The sequence below is a fragment of the Camelus ferus genome, unplaced genomic scaffold (assembly GCF_009834535.1).
Source record: "Camelus ferus isolate YT-003-E unplaced genomic scaffold, BCGSAC_Cfer_1.0 contig2261, whole genome shotgun sequence".
Taxonomy (NCBI): Eukaryota; Metazoa; Chordata; class Mammalia; order Artiodactyla; family Camelidae; genus Camelus; species Camelus ferus.
The window spans coordinates 9,419-25,121 of NW_022588015.1; the positions used below are offsets into that span (position 1 = coordinate 9,419).

General features: G+C 41.4%; 1 long non-coding RNA gene across 1 annotated transcript; it reads left to right on the forward strand.

Annotated features, from left to right (window-relative positions):
- The first annotated feature begins 12,921 nt into the window (after window positions 1–12,921).
- Window positions 12,922–15,408, forward strand: LOC116662496. Its single transcript, XR_004318457.1, has 2 exons — window positions 12,922–13,535; window positions 13,640–15,408. It is a non-coding gene; the product is annotated as an uncharacterized LOC116662496 (long non-coding RNA).
- The last annotated feature ends 295 nt before the right edge of the window (window positions 15,409–15,703 follow it).

Sequence of the window (15,703 nt, forward strand, 5' to 3'; positions counted from 1 at the left end):
TCTTTTTGAATTATATTCTTCTCCAGACATATACCCATGAATGGGATTGCTGGATGACATGGAAATCTATTTTTAGTTTTTTAAGGAACCTCTATACTGTCCTCCATAGTGGCTGCACCAATTTACATTCCCACCAACTGAGTAGGAGGGTTCCTTTTTCTCTTAAAAGGTCAAAAATTCTCTACATTTATATACTTTCCTTACAGTTTAGGACACAATTTGGCAAAAGCCAGATAGAATTTAATAGCAGTTAATACAGTATTTTTTTTAAATGGCCATGCATTATGGATAGATATGTTACTGATGAGTTGGTTCTCTATTTTTGTAGATGCAGAAGTTTTTATAGCTTCACAGACATTTCAGACTTGCAGAGAGAAAAATTTCTTTACATTTTGCTGAACTTGTCCGGGTGGCTTTATCGAATTTGGTCCAGGCCTGCAGAGGTAAATACACATCCAAACCTGAACCATTTGAATGTCTGCAAGATTTTAAGAGTCTAGAATGTCAGATCTGGACTATAACTCTGGTGAATGACATCAGTGAGTGGACTCAAGAAAACTCCATTTGAGTCCAAAACTTTTCATAAGCCAAAAAAGGCTTTGAAATTGTGGCAAAGCCAGAGACTTTTGTGCACCATATATGGCCACAAACACATGGGGACAACCACAGGCCTTCTGGAGTGCCAAGGGAATTCCATGTGAGGAGTCCAGCACTCACAGGAATCCAACAAATCTCTGCCTGCCAGAGCACCTTCATTGCTACTGTGCTGTTTTGAGCAAATGTCTTTTCATCAGGTTCAAATTGGTTTGTTGTTATTTTTGCATAAAAAAAATCAAACAACTTCTTGTTCCCTTGGTGAAAGTAAAAGCCTAACATTTTCTGGTTTCTTTTGACAGAGAAAACATGAGCCTATGAATCTAACCTCATCTATGATGGTCTGCAGCTGGGAGCAACCAGATCAGTGTCAGTCCCTTTGCAGCCATTGGTTGGGAGCCTGCATGTTACCTGGAATGGTATTTGAAACATGTCACACTAGCCGTGCCTTTGCTGTGGGCTGGGAGGCGAGTCAGTCAGAATCTGCATTATGGAATGTATGTTTCAGATCCAAAGCTAGGAGATCTTTTCTAATAGCCAGAGAATGTAGTCATAAATATATCTATTAATTATGCAAGAACCTTTTTAAAGATTTTTTTATTATAAAAATTTACCCCCAGAAATTGAAAATGAAAGAACAGTGGAATTAAAAATCATCTGTACCTTAATTATACATTAAGAATCTTAAAATCCTTCTAAACTTTTTTATTCAAATGTAGATATTTTTCCCTTCCAAGAAGGAAAATTATTATTTCATATTTTTTTGCTTTTTCCTTTTATTATATATTCCATATCAATAAATATAATTCTTTTAAATCCCTTTTAATGGCCGTTTAACACTATATTGAACAGATATGTAATTAGTCCTAGGTTTCAGAAATTTAAAAAATTGTCATTACAATACCACTGCAAAGAATATTTTGGTGTTTCTATTTTTAGTTACTAATTTGGACTAAAAATTAAGAAGTTTGCTTTTCTTCATCTAAAACATTGGTTATTTTATGAATGAACTGTAAGGATTTTAAATAACTTTTCAGTAATTTCAACAAAGAAATTATCTTTAAGGCAAAAATGTATGATGGTTTGCAAATCTACTTTTATTATATCTTCACTTTTACCAGTGTCATATGTGTGTGTGTTTGCACAAGTGCTTTAACTACCAGCAACGTAAGAAAAACCTGTGTACTAAAAATGTGAAAATAGTTAGTTTCCTGGTTTGTGTTTTCATTCTCCCAATATAGGTTTTGGATGACAAGCTTGTATTTGCAAAAGTACACACCCTGTGGGAGGTGCTCTGTACATACGTTGAGATACTGCACATAAAATTGCCTCTGAAGCCCAATGATCTGAAAACCCGGTCCTCAGCCTTTGATAATTTCAGCTGTTATCTGAAAGTCCCCCAAGTGGATGAAAGTATCATCAAGCTGGAGCAAGAGTTTTTCATTGCCCTATTTGAGAAGAGCTGCGTGAATGACTTTTATATTCAGGATAGAGATACATTCTTCAATCCAGCCACCAGAAGCTGCATTGTAAGTCTAAACCGAGTTTAGCAGCTGTCTTGGGGGTGATTTAGAGCCTGCTGTTGAATTATCAGTGATTTGGTTTGGTTGGTTTGGTTTGGTTTTTAAAAGCTGCCCATAAAAAGGAAAAAAAGAGAAAGAAAAGAAATATGCCTAGAGATTCCTGTTAGGATAATAAACAGTGGCTGGTTAGTTACCCTGTATAAACCACACACTCTCTTAGAATCTTTTTAGGTTTACTTCATCCTTTCTCAGATCAAGTATCAACTAAGGGATAGTGTTAAAAAAAAATTCGGGATTAACAGGCTTGTGAGCTCTGGGATCTGCAAGGCAGCTTTCCCTCCCCATGGTGTAAGTCAAATGGCAGAAATGAAATAAAGCACGTCATGTATCCTCCGGTGTTAACAGGAAAAGGCTAATATTCTTGACCTTGTTTCTTCCTGGGTAAAATGAAGACAATATGTCAGGAGGCGAGACGCTCACTTAGGGCAAGAACCATGTTGTTTTGTTCACTGCTAAATCCCAGGCACCGGGAAGGCTGAGTTTAACAAGTGAATGGATGAAGTGTAGTTCCCCCAGAGTTACCATGTGGGGCAGTGCGGATTAGCAGCTAAGAGCATAGACTCGAGAGGGGAGGGTACAGCTCAAGTGATGGTGTGCATGCTTAGCACGCATAAGGTCCTGGGTTCAGCCCCCAACACCTCCTCTAAAATAAACCAATAACCCTAATTACCTCCCCACCCCCCACCATAATTACCTTATTATCTCCCAGCCACAAAAAAAAAAAAAAAAAAAGAGAAGTGGCCAAGAGCGCAGAGTCAGGCTGGAACACCTGTGCTGGTTTCTCGCTGTCGACCTTGTAAAAGTCATTTAGCCACTGTGTTTATCAAGTTCCTCATCAATAAAATGGGGATAATAATAGTACCCACCTCGTAGAGTTGCTATGGGGATTAATGAATCTGTGTCAATGTTAGAACAGCCCTGGCTAATAGTAAATACTATGCATCTGTCAGCTCTTTTCATAATTATTGACAGATGTTATTATCAACCAAATAAGTATTAGTTCTTTGTAAGGGAAATGCATTTTAGACCATTTCATTTATCATTTTCTGTAATTCAGGCTTTTCCCTCTGAAATACCATTTTCTGTCTGTGCACTAGGAAGCCACAGGGCTTTCCAAATTTCATCTGTCTGGGTTCTTGTCATGATGGCAATACTGCAGAGTGTTGACATTTTTTAGGGACTCCGTCTGAGATGACAGCAACCCCTCAAATTCAGGAGCACTTCTCTAACGGATAACATCTCGCATGAAATGAAGTTTTTAAAATGTAACAGCTTCAGACGCTTAATGATGCCATAAATGCAAGGATGTTATATCTAAGCTCTTTAAATAAATCCTGTCATTGAAATAATGGAAATACTGTATTATAGCTGCTCTATGACTTTGTTATCTTTGCTATCCATTTATCTGACTCTCTAAGACCAAAGAAAGCAAAGACTGAGATTGATCGTTACTACTGTGTGGTACACGTATTTGTGGATGAAGACAATACTGAAATGCACTGTTTAAGATATTAAAATGGACACTAAACAGCTGCTTGATGCACATGCATGAACAGAACAGGGAGCTGGGTACAGGGAGCAGACACTGAGCTTCCTGGATCAGAGACCCAGCATAGCAGTCCAGCCCAGCCGTCCACATGTTTTATATTTATGTCCCAGCAAAATTAGCAGTGAGAGTCTTAAATGAACTTTGGGGACACTTGCAAACAGCTGTCATGATTACTAATGTGGGACACCAGGATCCTACAGTGTTTAGTTGGCGTCTGTGCACATCCAGTTCTTTTCCACTAAAGCCTCTTGTACTTGCTGGTCCCACATCCAGGCTGAGGAATCATCTCATGTGGTGTTTGGGAGGGAGGTAAGTGGAGTCAGGACCCATGCTAAGGCTGGATGGGTAATAATCTGGTTCTAGTACAGGAGAAAGGAACGTAGGTCAGGTGGGAAGGAGAATGACTGGATTTAAATTTTGTTTCTTGAGTAAGCTAAATATATAACATCATGTCAAGTTTCTTTGTTGTTTATATTCCATGTGCTGTCACCGAATATCTACTGAATTGTGGGGACAAAAAAGCCTGGGTTTTAGAATTGACCCTGCCCCTAACCAGCCAGAGTCCAGGTTCCTCTGGGGGTCCAAGGAGGGGGCTGCACCATCAGGTGTCCCTCCACTGTAGCAGTTTGGGCACTTGGGTGGCCTAGTTTTTTGGCTTTTGAAGACTGGCCCGCTTGTAGGACATTAAGCATCTGCAAGGCTCTCACCAGGTACCCACGGTGGTCCCAGGACTGTAACATCCAAGCGTTCCTTTCCACCCACCATTGCAAATGACCCTCAAGGGGTTAGTATTAATACTGGGTGAGAATTATGAAAAAGTATATGGTGCCTCCATCCCTCCTGGCAAGTGAGGGCCCCTTATTTACAAATGACCACGAAGTGTTAGCACCACATTTTAACAACAGAACATGTGAAAACGTGGTGACAGTGATGCTCACCTGTTTGCTTCTGCTTCCCAGTGCAACTTCAGCCTCCATCAGAGGACCTCAGCTGCCCCAGCAAACCGGGCCTTCTGTACAGGGAATGGGCTCCTCCTCAAAGCATAGACAAGAAGCAGCCCTTAGATCTCATCAGGTGAGCTGTTGTAGAGAGCACTCCAGTGGGAAGGGCTCAGGGTTGCCCTCATGGCATCTGAGTGTGACAGTCCTCCAAGAGTGTTACCAACCAGGAAGCTCACAGGAGCTCTGAGCTTTATTGCCCCAAGTCTTTTCTGGAGGCTTTATTACAAAGACATGATTTATTGGGTCACTACCGACATGGCTAACCCAAACCCTAACTGTAACTCAAACCTTTCCTTAGCCCTAACCATTGAGCCCATTCCTCTCCTGGTGGTCACTCATTTGTCACAAAGCTCAAAGCACCACTCCTCTAATTACATGGTTGGTGTCTCTGGCTGGCCAGTCCCAATCCTGAGTCATCTCATGAACACAAGCCATCCAAGGGTCCACCATGAATAGAAAAGAAACTCCTATCTTGGGAAATTTCAAGGCTTTAGGGGTTGCCATCCAGGAACTGGGACCAAAGACCTACCAAATTCTTCATTAAACAGGAGTAAATGTTAGATTTCACTTAAATTATAAAATAAGAGACTGGAGGACGGAGAAGATGGCGGAGTACAGGGACGCTCGTGGCTCACCCTCTCCCACAGATACAACAAGACCTACATCTATGGACCCACTCAGCCAACCAGAGAACCTGCGGAACTCCGACAGAACATTGCCCTCTTCAAAAGATAAAGACGCCAAAAATCTGGTAGGAGAAAAGGAAAAAAGAAAGAACAAAAGGCAAAGCAGCGTGGGACGGGTCCTGTGGGGAGGGAGAGGCAAAGGAGGACTGGCGCTCGCTCGCTGGGTCTCCCCTCTCCAACTGAGAGGCCAGCTGGACGGAGGGGGAGCCTCCGAGGCTCTGATCTGTACAGAGCAGCCCTTGACTGACAGAACTAAGTTAAACGGGCACAGAGCGTCCCCTCGACACCCAGCCAGAGACGGGCCGGCAGCGGCGGGCAGGGCCAGGCTGCACAAGCCGGGCGGAGGACGGGGGCGGCTGCACGGAGGCAGCCCCGGTGGAACGCAAGGGGCTGCGTGCCATGGCTGTGGGTGCACAGGGCAGAACAACCTGGGCCCTCCATAAAACAGCAAGGTTGATGTGCTCTCGGGGGAAGGGTGCATACCCCCATCTCTGAAAACCTGCGGAAAGTTTTCGGGGGAAGAGAGGCGGGGCTCAGGCACAGCCGCCATATCGCCATATCCTCCGGCGCTTAGCACCCAGGCGGGGGCGGGGGGGAAACCTGCATCCGCACCGAAGGGCTTAGCAGCCTCAAAGGCCAGACTGAGACTGGCCTACATACAGCCCGGGGCAGATAGGATCCTTTCATCCTGGTCCCTCAGAGAACTTGCTCCACAAAGACAAACAAGGAGCTGGGTTCTGGCTCGGAGCAGGGACAGGGCTGTTCCTCGGTCCTCCCCGAGCCCACCTGCGAAGCGCCGACCAGGGCAGAGCGCTGCAGCCGCACAGAGCAGCGGAGCTACCAGCGGAGGCGCAGGTAGAGTGAGAGCGGCCCCATGCCTTTCGGGCAGGAACACAGCCCCTGACCGAGGTCCTGGGAGTGGGCACGACCCACCCTCCTACCCGGCCAGTCTGCAACATCTGACTGCGGCATCCGGAGGGGCAGCGACCCGCCCGCCCACAGCAGAGAGCTGCACCTGACCCAGTGTTAGGAGGAGGCGTGATCTGCTTGCCGACAGGTGCTGGGAGCAGCACAGAAGAGGGCGCCAATGGAGGGCCTCTGAAAACAGCAAGCTGAGCTTCCAAAACAGGACGAAGACAGAAAGACTTCATATTAAAAGCACACAGACTCCAGGAGAACACTGACAACCCCCCTTTTTTTCTTCTTTTTTTAAATCTGTTTTTACCTGTTCTATTTTCTATTACTCTCTTAATTTTTACCTCTTAATACATTTCTATTTCTCTTGGGTTTTGATGTCCTGTTATTGATTAGACAGAGGTTTCAAATACATCTATTCATCTCCCCCCCTTTTTTTAAGGTTTTAAAAGGACGTCTCAACCCGATTAATACTCTGCTTCAACTCGCTCTTCTATTATTCATTATACAATGTTTTCAAACCCTCTTTCTCCCTTCTTTTAAAATTCTTTCTCTCTCTCTCTTATTTTTTTTTCTTTTTTTCCTAAGATCTATTCCTAAATAGGCATTAGATAGATTAAACCTTAAGGACCATAATAGACAACTGATACTCCATAAACCACAGTGCCAGAGAGGTATGAGCAAGATGAAGCAGAGAAACGTTTCCCAATTAAAAGAACAAGAGAAATCCCCTGAAAGAAAGATCAATGAAATAGACATCGATAGCCTACTAGATCAAAATTTCAAAAAAGGAGTGATCAAATTGCTGAAGGAATTAAAAGAGATAGTGTTTAGAGATATAAAATGTGTCAAAAATGAAATTGAAGCTATAAAGAAGAGCCAAGTAGAATGGGTAAACTCATTGACAGAGATGAGGAATGATCTAATAGCTGTGCAAAGTCAACTAGATAATGCAGAGGAATGAATTAGTGGTCTAGAAGACAGGGTGATAGAAAGCACCCATTCAGAAGAACTACAAGATAAGCAAATAAAAAATACTGAAAATAGCATAAGGGACCTATGGGATAATATAAAGCATCCCAATCTTTGCATAATAGGGGTCCCAGAAGGGGAAGAAAGATCAAAGGGGATTGAAAAGGTTTTTGAAGAAATCATGACTGAAAACTTCCCAAACTTAAAGAAGGAATCAGATATCCAAGTACAGAAAGCTCAGAGGGTCCCAAACAGGAAGAACCCAAATAGACCCACACCAAGACATATCATAATCAAGATGGCCAGAGTCAAGGATAAAGAAAGGATTCTAAAGGCAGCAAGAGGAAAGCAAAGAGTAAGTTACATGGGAACCCCCATAAGGCTCTCAGCTGATTTCTCTACACAAACACTACAGGCCAGAAGGAAGTGGCAAGATATATTCAAAGCCCTGAATGAAAAAAAAAAAAAGATGCAGCCTAGGATATTTTATCCAGCAAGGCTATCCTTTAGGATAGAAGGAGAAATAAATAGTTTCACAGACAAAAAAACTGCAGGAGTTTAGCAACATTAAACCCATGCTAAAAGAAATATTGAAAGGGCTATTCTAAATAGAAAAGCAGCAGGATGCTGCAGAAAAGAGAAACTCACAACTGGAAAGGTGATAACTCATGAATTACAAATAAAGTAAACACGAAATTATAAAAGAAGACATACAAATCACTGAGAGTGGGAGAGGGAGGCAGGGAAATATAGAATATTTTTTTCTTTCTTTTTTAATTTTTTTTAACAGTAGGATGGGTTTGAGATCATGTTACTATCAGTTTAATAAATACAGTTATAGTAATGGGTTAATAGATTTACAAAAAAGGGTAACCACAAGCCAAAAATTTACAAGGGAGTCACAAAAATTAAATAAAATCCATGATAATACAAAGGAAAATTACCAAACCACAAAAGGAAGAAGAAAGGAACAAAGAGGATATACCAATTCAACTGCAAAGATAAGTTCAAAATGGCAATAAACACACATCTATCAATAATTACTATAAATGTTAATGGACTAAATGCTCCAGTCAAAAGACATAAAGTGGCAGACTGGATAATAAAGCAAGAAACTTCAATATGCTGCATACAAGAGACCCACTTTAGGGAGAAGGACACATATAGATTGAGAGTGAAAGGAAGGAAAAGATATTCCATGCAAATGGAAAAGCCAAAAAAGCAGGTGTTGCAGTACTGATTTCAGACAAAATAGACTTTAAAACAAAGGCCATAAAGATAAAGAAGGACATTTTATAATGATTAAAGGAATGATACAAGATGAGGATATTACACTTGTTAATATATATGCACCCAATATAGGAGCACCTAAGTACATACAAGAACTACTAACAGAGATAAAGGGGGATATTGATGGGAATACAATCATAGTTGGAGATTTTAACACTGCATTAACATCACTAGACAGATCTTCCAGAAAGAAAATAAACAAGGCAACAGAGAAATTAAATACTACAATAGAAAAACTAGATTTGGTGGATATTTTCAGAGCATTAGACCCCCCCAAAATAGGATATACATTCTTTTCAAGTGCACATGGAACATTTTCCAGGATTCATCATGTACTTGGGCACAAAAGAAACATCAACAATTTTAAGAAGATAGAAATTATCTCAAGCATCTTTACTGACCACAATGCCATGAAACTGGAAATCAACAACAGAGAAACAAAGGAGAAAAAAAGGAAAGCATGGAGATTAAACAATATGTTATTGAAAAAACAATGGATCAATGAGGAAATCAAAGCTGAAATTAAAAAATACCTTGAGACAAATGATAATGAAAGCACAACCACTCAAAACCTATGGGACACAGCAAAGGCAGTGCTAAGAGGGAAGTTTATAGCGATACAGGCCTTCCTCAAAAAAGAAGAACAGTCTCAAATAAACAATTTAACCCACCACCTGAATGAATTAGAAAAAGAAGAACAAAAAGCCCCAAAAAGCAGCAGAAGGAAGGAAATAATATAGATCAGAGGGGAATTAAATACAATAGAGATTAACAAGACCATAGAAAAAATCAACCAAACCAAAAGCTGGTTTTTTGAAAAAGTAAATAAAATCAACAAACCTCTGGCCAAACTCACAAAGAAGAAAAAAGAGAGAGCACAAATTAGCAAAATAAGAAAGGAAAATGGAGAAATTACAACAAACAAAATAGAAATACAGAATATCAAACAAGAATATTATGAAAAACTATATGGAACCAAACTGGATAACCTAGAGGAGATGGACAAGTTTCTGGAAACATACTGTCCACCAAAACTGAATCAAGAAGAATCTGAACACTTGAACAATCTGATCACTAGAAAGGAAATAGAAATAGCAATTAAAAACCTCCCTACAAATAAAAGTCCAGGACCGGACGGCTTCACCGGGGAATTCTACCAAACATACAAAGAAGAACTCATACCAGTCCTTCTCAAACTCTTCCAGACGATTGAAAAGGAGGGAATACTCCCAAACTCATTCTATGAAGCCACCATCACACTGATACCAAAACCAGGCAAAGACACTACAAAAAAAAGAGAATTATAGGCCAATATCACTGATGATGATGAACATAGACGCCAAAATCCTCACCAAAATTCTAGCAAATAGAATCCAACAACACATAAAAAAGATTATACATCATGACCAAGTGGGGTTCATCCCAGGGACACAAGGCTGGTTCAACATATGCAAATCAATCAGTGTAATACATCACATCAACAAGAGAAAGGACAAAAACCACATGATCATCTCAATCGATGCAGAAAAAGCATTTGATAAAATTCAACACCCATTTATGATAAAAACTCTCGCCAAAGTGGGTATAGAGGGAACATATCTCAACATAATAAAAGCTATATATGACAAACCTACAGCCAGCATAGTACTCAACGGTGAAAAACTCAAAAGCTTCCCACTAAAATCTGGGACAAGGATGCCCACTATCACCACTCCTATACAACATAGTCCTGGAAGTCCTAGCCACAGCAGTCAGGCAAGAGAAAGAAATAAAAGGGATCCAAATTGGAAAAGAAGAGGTAAAAGTGTCATTATATGCTGATGACATGTTACTATATATAGAAAACCCTAAAAGGTCCACACAAAAGCTACTAGAGCTGATTGAAGAATTCAGCAAGGTAGCAGCTTACAAAATTAACGTTCAAAAATCAGTTGCATTTCTTTACACTAACAATAAATCAACAGAAGAAGAAAGTAAAGAAACAATCCCCTTTAAAATATCACCCAAAGTAATAAAATATCTGGGAATAAATCTATCCAAGGAGGTGAAAGAATTATACACAGAAAACTATAAAGCATTGATGAAGGAAATTAAAGAAGACTTTAAAAAATGGAAAGATATTTCATGCTCTTGGATTGGAAGTATCAATATTGTTAAAATGGTCAAACTGCCCAAGGTAATCTACAGATTTAATGCAATCCCTATCCAATAACCCAGGACATATTTCACAGAACTAGAACAAATCATAATAAAATTTATATGGAACCATCAAAGACCTAGAATTGCCAAAGCATTACTGAAGAGAAAGAAAGAGGCTGGAGGAATAACTCTCCCAGACTTCAGACAGTACTATAGAGCTACAGTCAAGACAGCATGCTATTGGTACCAAAACAGACATATAGCCCAGAAATGAACCCACAAACTTTTGGTCAACTCATCTTTGAGAAAGGAGGCAAGAATATACAATGGAATAAAGACAGTCTCTTCAGCAAATGGTGTTGGGAAAACTGGACAGCAGCATGTAAAACAATGAAGCTAGAACACTCCCTTACACCATACACAAAAATAAACTCAAAATGGATTAAAGACTTAAACATAAGACAAGATACAATAAACCTCCTAGAGGAAAACATAGGCAAAACATTATCTGACATGCATTTCAAAAATTTTCTCCTAGAAGAAATAAAAGCAAGAATAAACAAATGGGACCTAATGAAACTTACAAGCTTCTGCACAGCAAAGGAAACCAGAAGTAAAACAAGAAGAAAACCTACGGAATGGGAGAAAATTTTTGCAAGTGAAACCGACAAAGGCTTGATCTCCAGAATATATAAGCAGCTCATACGACTCAATAAGAAAAAAATAAACAACCCAATCCAAAAATGGGCAGAAGACCTAAACAAGCAATTCTCCAAGGAAGACATACAAATGATCAAAAAGCACATGAAAAAATGCTCAATATCACTAATTATCAGAGAAATGCAAATCAAAACTACAATGAGGTATCACCTCACACCAGTCAGAATGGCCGTCATTCAAAAATCCACAAATGACAAATGCTGGAGAGGCTGTGGAGAAAGGGGAACCCTCCTACACTGCTGGTGGGAATGCAGTTTGGTGCAGCCACTATGGAAAACAGTGTGGAGATTCATCAAAAGACTAGGAATAGACTTACCATATGACCCAGGAATCCCACTCCTGGGCTTGTATCCAGAAGGAAATCTACTTCAGGATGACACCTGCACCCCAATATTCATAGCAGCGCTATTTACAATAGCCAAAACATGGAAACAGCCTAAATGTCCATCAACAGGTGACTGGATAAAGAAGAGGTGGTATATTTATACAATGGAATACTACTCAGCCATAAAAACTGACAACATAATGCCATTTGCAGCAACATGGATGCTCCTGGAGAATGTCATTCTAAGTGAAGTAAGCCAGAAAGGGAAAGAAAAATACCATATGAGATCGCTCATATGTGGAATCTAAAAAACAAAAACAAAAACAAACAAACAAAAACAAAGCGTAAATAAAGGACAGAAATAGACTCAGAGACAGAGAATACAGATCTTGTGGTTACCGGGGGATGGAGGGTGGGAAGGGATAGCCTGGGATTTCAAAATTGTAGAATAGATAAACAAGATTACACTGTATAGCACAGGGAAATATACACAAAATGTTATGATAACTCACAGAGAAAAAAATGTGACAATGAGTGTGTATATGTCGATGAATGACCGAAAAATTGTGCTGAACACTGGAATTTGACACATTGTAAAATGATTATAAATCAATAAAAAAAGCTAAAAAAAAAAAAAGAAAAAGATAAATGCCATGAGTGTTGACAGGGGTTACATTGGATCTGTAGATTCCTTTGGGTAGATGGCCATTTTGATAATGTTGTTGCTTCCAACCCAAGAGCATAAGATATATTTCCATTTCTTTGTATCATCCTCAATTTCCTTCATCAGTGTTTTACAGTTTTCAGAATACACGTAACCTCCTTGGTTAAGTTTATTTCTAGGTATTTTGTTGGTTTTGATGCAATGGAAATGTTTATGCCAGTTCTAAAATTCTGGGTTTTGAAGTTAAAAATGAATGAAGGCCAAAAAAGGAAAAATACACTTCTCTCTTATGGGTGAATTGTATTCCATTACCTACATATGGTGAATCTCCTTTATCCATTCATCTGTTGATATGTACTTGGGATGCTTTCATGTCTTGGCAATTGTAAATAGTGTTGCTGTTAATAGTGGGATGCGTGTATCTTTTTGAATTTTTATTGTGTTTGGTTTTATTCCTTTAATAACTACATAAGTTTAAAAAGCTAAAGCTCTAAACAGTCTTAGAGACAATGAACAGTACATACATGTAAGTTTAAAAAATATGTGCAGTAAAGACAGCTGAAAGACTCATGAGGGATTTCCTTTTCTGTGACACTTTCCTTTTTCCTTGCTGCCTTTAGAATTCTATCATTGTCTTTAAATTTTGCTTTTTGAATGATGGTATGTCTTGATGTGAGTCTGTCTCAGCTGATCCTGTTTGAGACTCTCTGATTCCTATGCCTTGATACTCGTTTCTTTCTTCAGATTAGGGAAGTTTTCAGCCTTAATTTTATCCAATGTTTTCTCAGCCTTTTTCTCTCTCCCTGCAGGGACTCCTGTAATGTGAGTGTTACTATGCTTGCTGCTGTCTCGGAAGTGCTTTAAACTCATGTAGCAGGCCTTTTCTTCTTGCTTTTTTGATTGGGTGTTTTTCATTCTGTCTTCCGGATTGCTAATGGATCATCTGCATTGCCTAATCTTCTGTACAACTTGCAGTTCTGCTCTGATTGGTCTTTTTTATATTTTCTAGTTCTTTTGACAGTTCTCCCGGTGCTCATCTCTTCTTTTTCCCAGTTCAGTTATCATTCTTGTTGCTATTGCTTTGACCTCTTTGTCAGGTAAAGTATTTGTTTCTTTTCATTATGGTTATTTTGTTATTCTTTCATTTAAAATGTGTTCTTGTGTCTTCTCATTTTAACTTTCTGTATTTCTGTGAAATTAGGTGAAACAGTTGCCTGCCCCAGAATGAAAGGTGTCCTTGTGTGAGAGCATTCCTGTGCAGTCTTCTGTGCCCAGTGGGTTTGTTGGGAACAGCTGGACCTGAAGTGATCCTGGGCTGCCCTCTTCCCCCGGGACGTGCTGGCAGCCGCTGCAATGGGGGCGGCAGGGCTGGAGTCAGAGTGGCTGGAGCCAGTTCCAGGTTGAAGCAGAGGCTTCTCCTCTGCTCAGTGACTGTTCCAGCCCTATCAGGGTTGGCACGGGGTCCTGTGGGGCTGGAGCAGGATCTCTGTGGGAGTGGGGTTCTCCTGGGTGTGGTGGCAGTCTCTGGTTTGGGATGTGGCTGAGGCCTGAGGGCTTGCAGCAGCACTTCTGTACTGGTTTTACTTTTTCCCCAGTGTGCACACCTTGGCTAGAGGGTGGATTGGGGCCAGAGAAATTGGGGCTGCACCACTGAGCTGGCCCCACCCCGTCAGGCGTGCACAGGAAAGTGAGTTCTGGTGATGGCAGGCCCTGCCCTGGTGCTGGTGCTGTTCCCTGCAGAGTGTGTGCGGGGACACTAGCTGGCCGTGACTGCCGGCCGTCTTTTCAGAGACAGGGCCACACCCACTCCAGCACCACTTTCTCCCACGGTGTGCACTCTCACTGGCATTGGAGGCCTCCACCTGAGTGGGGAGCAGCACCAGAAAACGGAGGGAGGGAGCAGGAGCCTGGGGGAGTCCGGGGGTCCCCCTGAGCCACCCCTGCCAGCCGGCCGGAGCCCCAGGCAGTGTTCAGCCTGCTGTGTCCCTGCCGTGACGGGGAGTCAGCGGGCCTCTGCACAGGCTGTTCAAGAGCAGTGGCTCCGCATCTTACAGCGCCCCAGCAAGCTCGCTGGTTTTCACTCCAGCTGAGGGGACTGCTCGTCCTGGTTCTGAACCCCGTGCCTGGGTGCCTGACACGTGCTTCAGACCAGGACATAAGGCGTGGGTTGTTGTCAGGGCTGGAGCACCTCTGTGACATCATGCTGTCTGAGCATGGATGCCCACAGCTCCTACTGTCTGTGGCTGGTGGGGAGCCCTGCGGGAGTGGCTGTACATCTGTCTGGCACAGACAGATGGGGCTCGTTATGATCATTCTTTGTAAAGATAGTATAAGGACAGGATATGCCATCTGGTTTTCCAAGGGATTGAATATTATAATGTGTGATGTGCCCCAGCTGCCTCGTGTGAGCAGCATGACTGCAGGTGCTCTGGGTCCAGGAATGCAAACTCCAGTTAAGCCCTTGGGAACCAAAGGAGCAGGTCCTAAAGGAGTCTGCTTACTCTAAATGCTCTTACTCATGCCAGTCATAGGGAAACACCAGATTAAGAAATGGATGCTGCCTGAGTTTAGTGTTGAATTATTATAAAATGTAAGGAACCTACAAGATTCTGGGTAAAAATTAATGCAGTGACAAGTGAAAATGATCCAAGGAGTACATACAGTAAGAAACAGAGTCCTGAATTTAATCATCTTGTCTGATTTTCTCAGTGGGTAGTAAATAATTAGGGTTTTGACTAATTTTGTTTTGATTAAACTATAGAATGTGGTCAGTTGTGAAGTGTGAAAGTCTAAGGATGTTTGTAGTAAGGGTACTTGTGATGACACAGTTTTGGGGGTTAATGATTGCTGGGATGGATGAAATCGGCTGGCTGTGTATGCTGGTGGAAGAAGAGACATTGTTGATGCAAGTGGAGGCAGTAACAGAAAGGAGGCTAGTGAAAAGTGGAGGCTGTGTCAGTTGATTCAGGAGCAATAAGCTGATAAGGCTGGTTACTAGGCCATAAGGTTTAGTGTTAATTCCAGAGGATATAATTTTGGTAATCGTGTTAATTGTATTACTATAATGTTTGGAATAATGAGTTTTAGTCCTTGAAGAAGGTTAAGATTTTGGACACAATCAGTACCGCAGTCGCTGGATCCCACAGCTGTTAGTGACGGTCCCGGTGCGGCCACACAGGCGGGGAGCACTGATGGCAGGAGTTATGCCAGCTCACGTAGAATGGGTGCTGAGCGTGGTGACAGCGGCTGTAATGAAAAATGATGA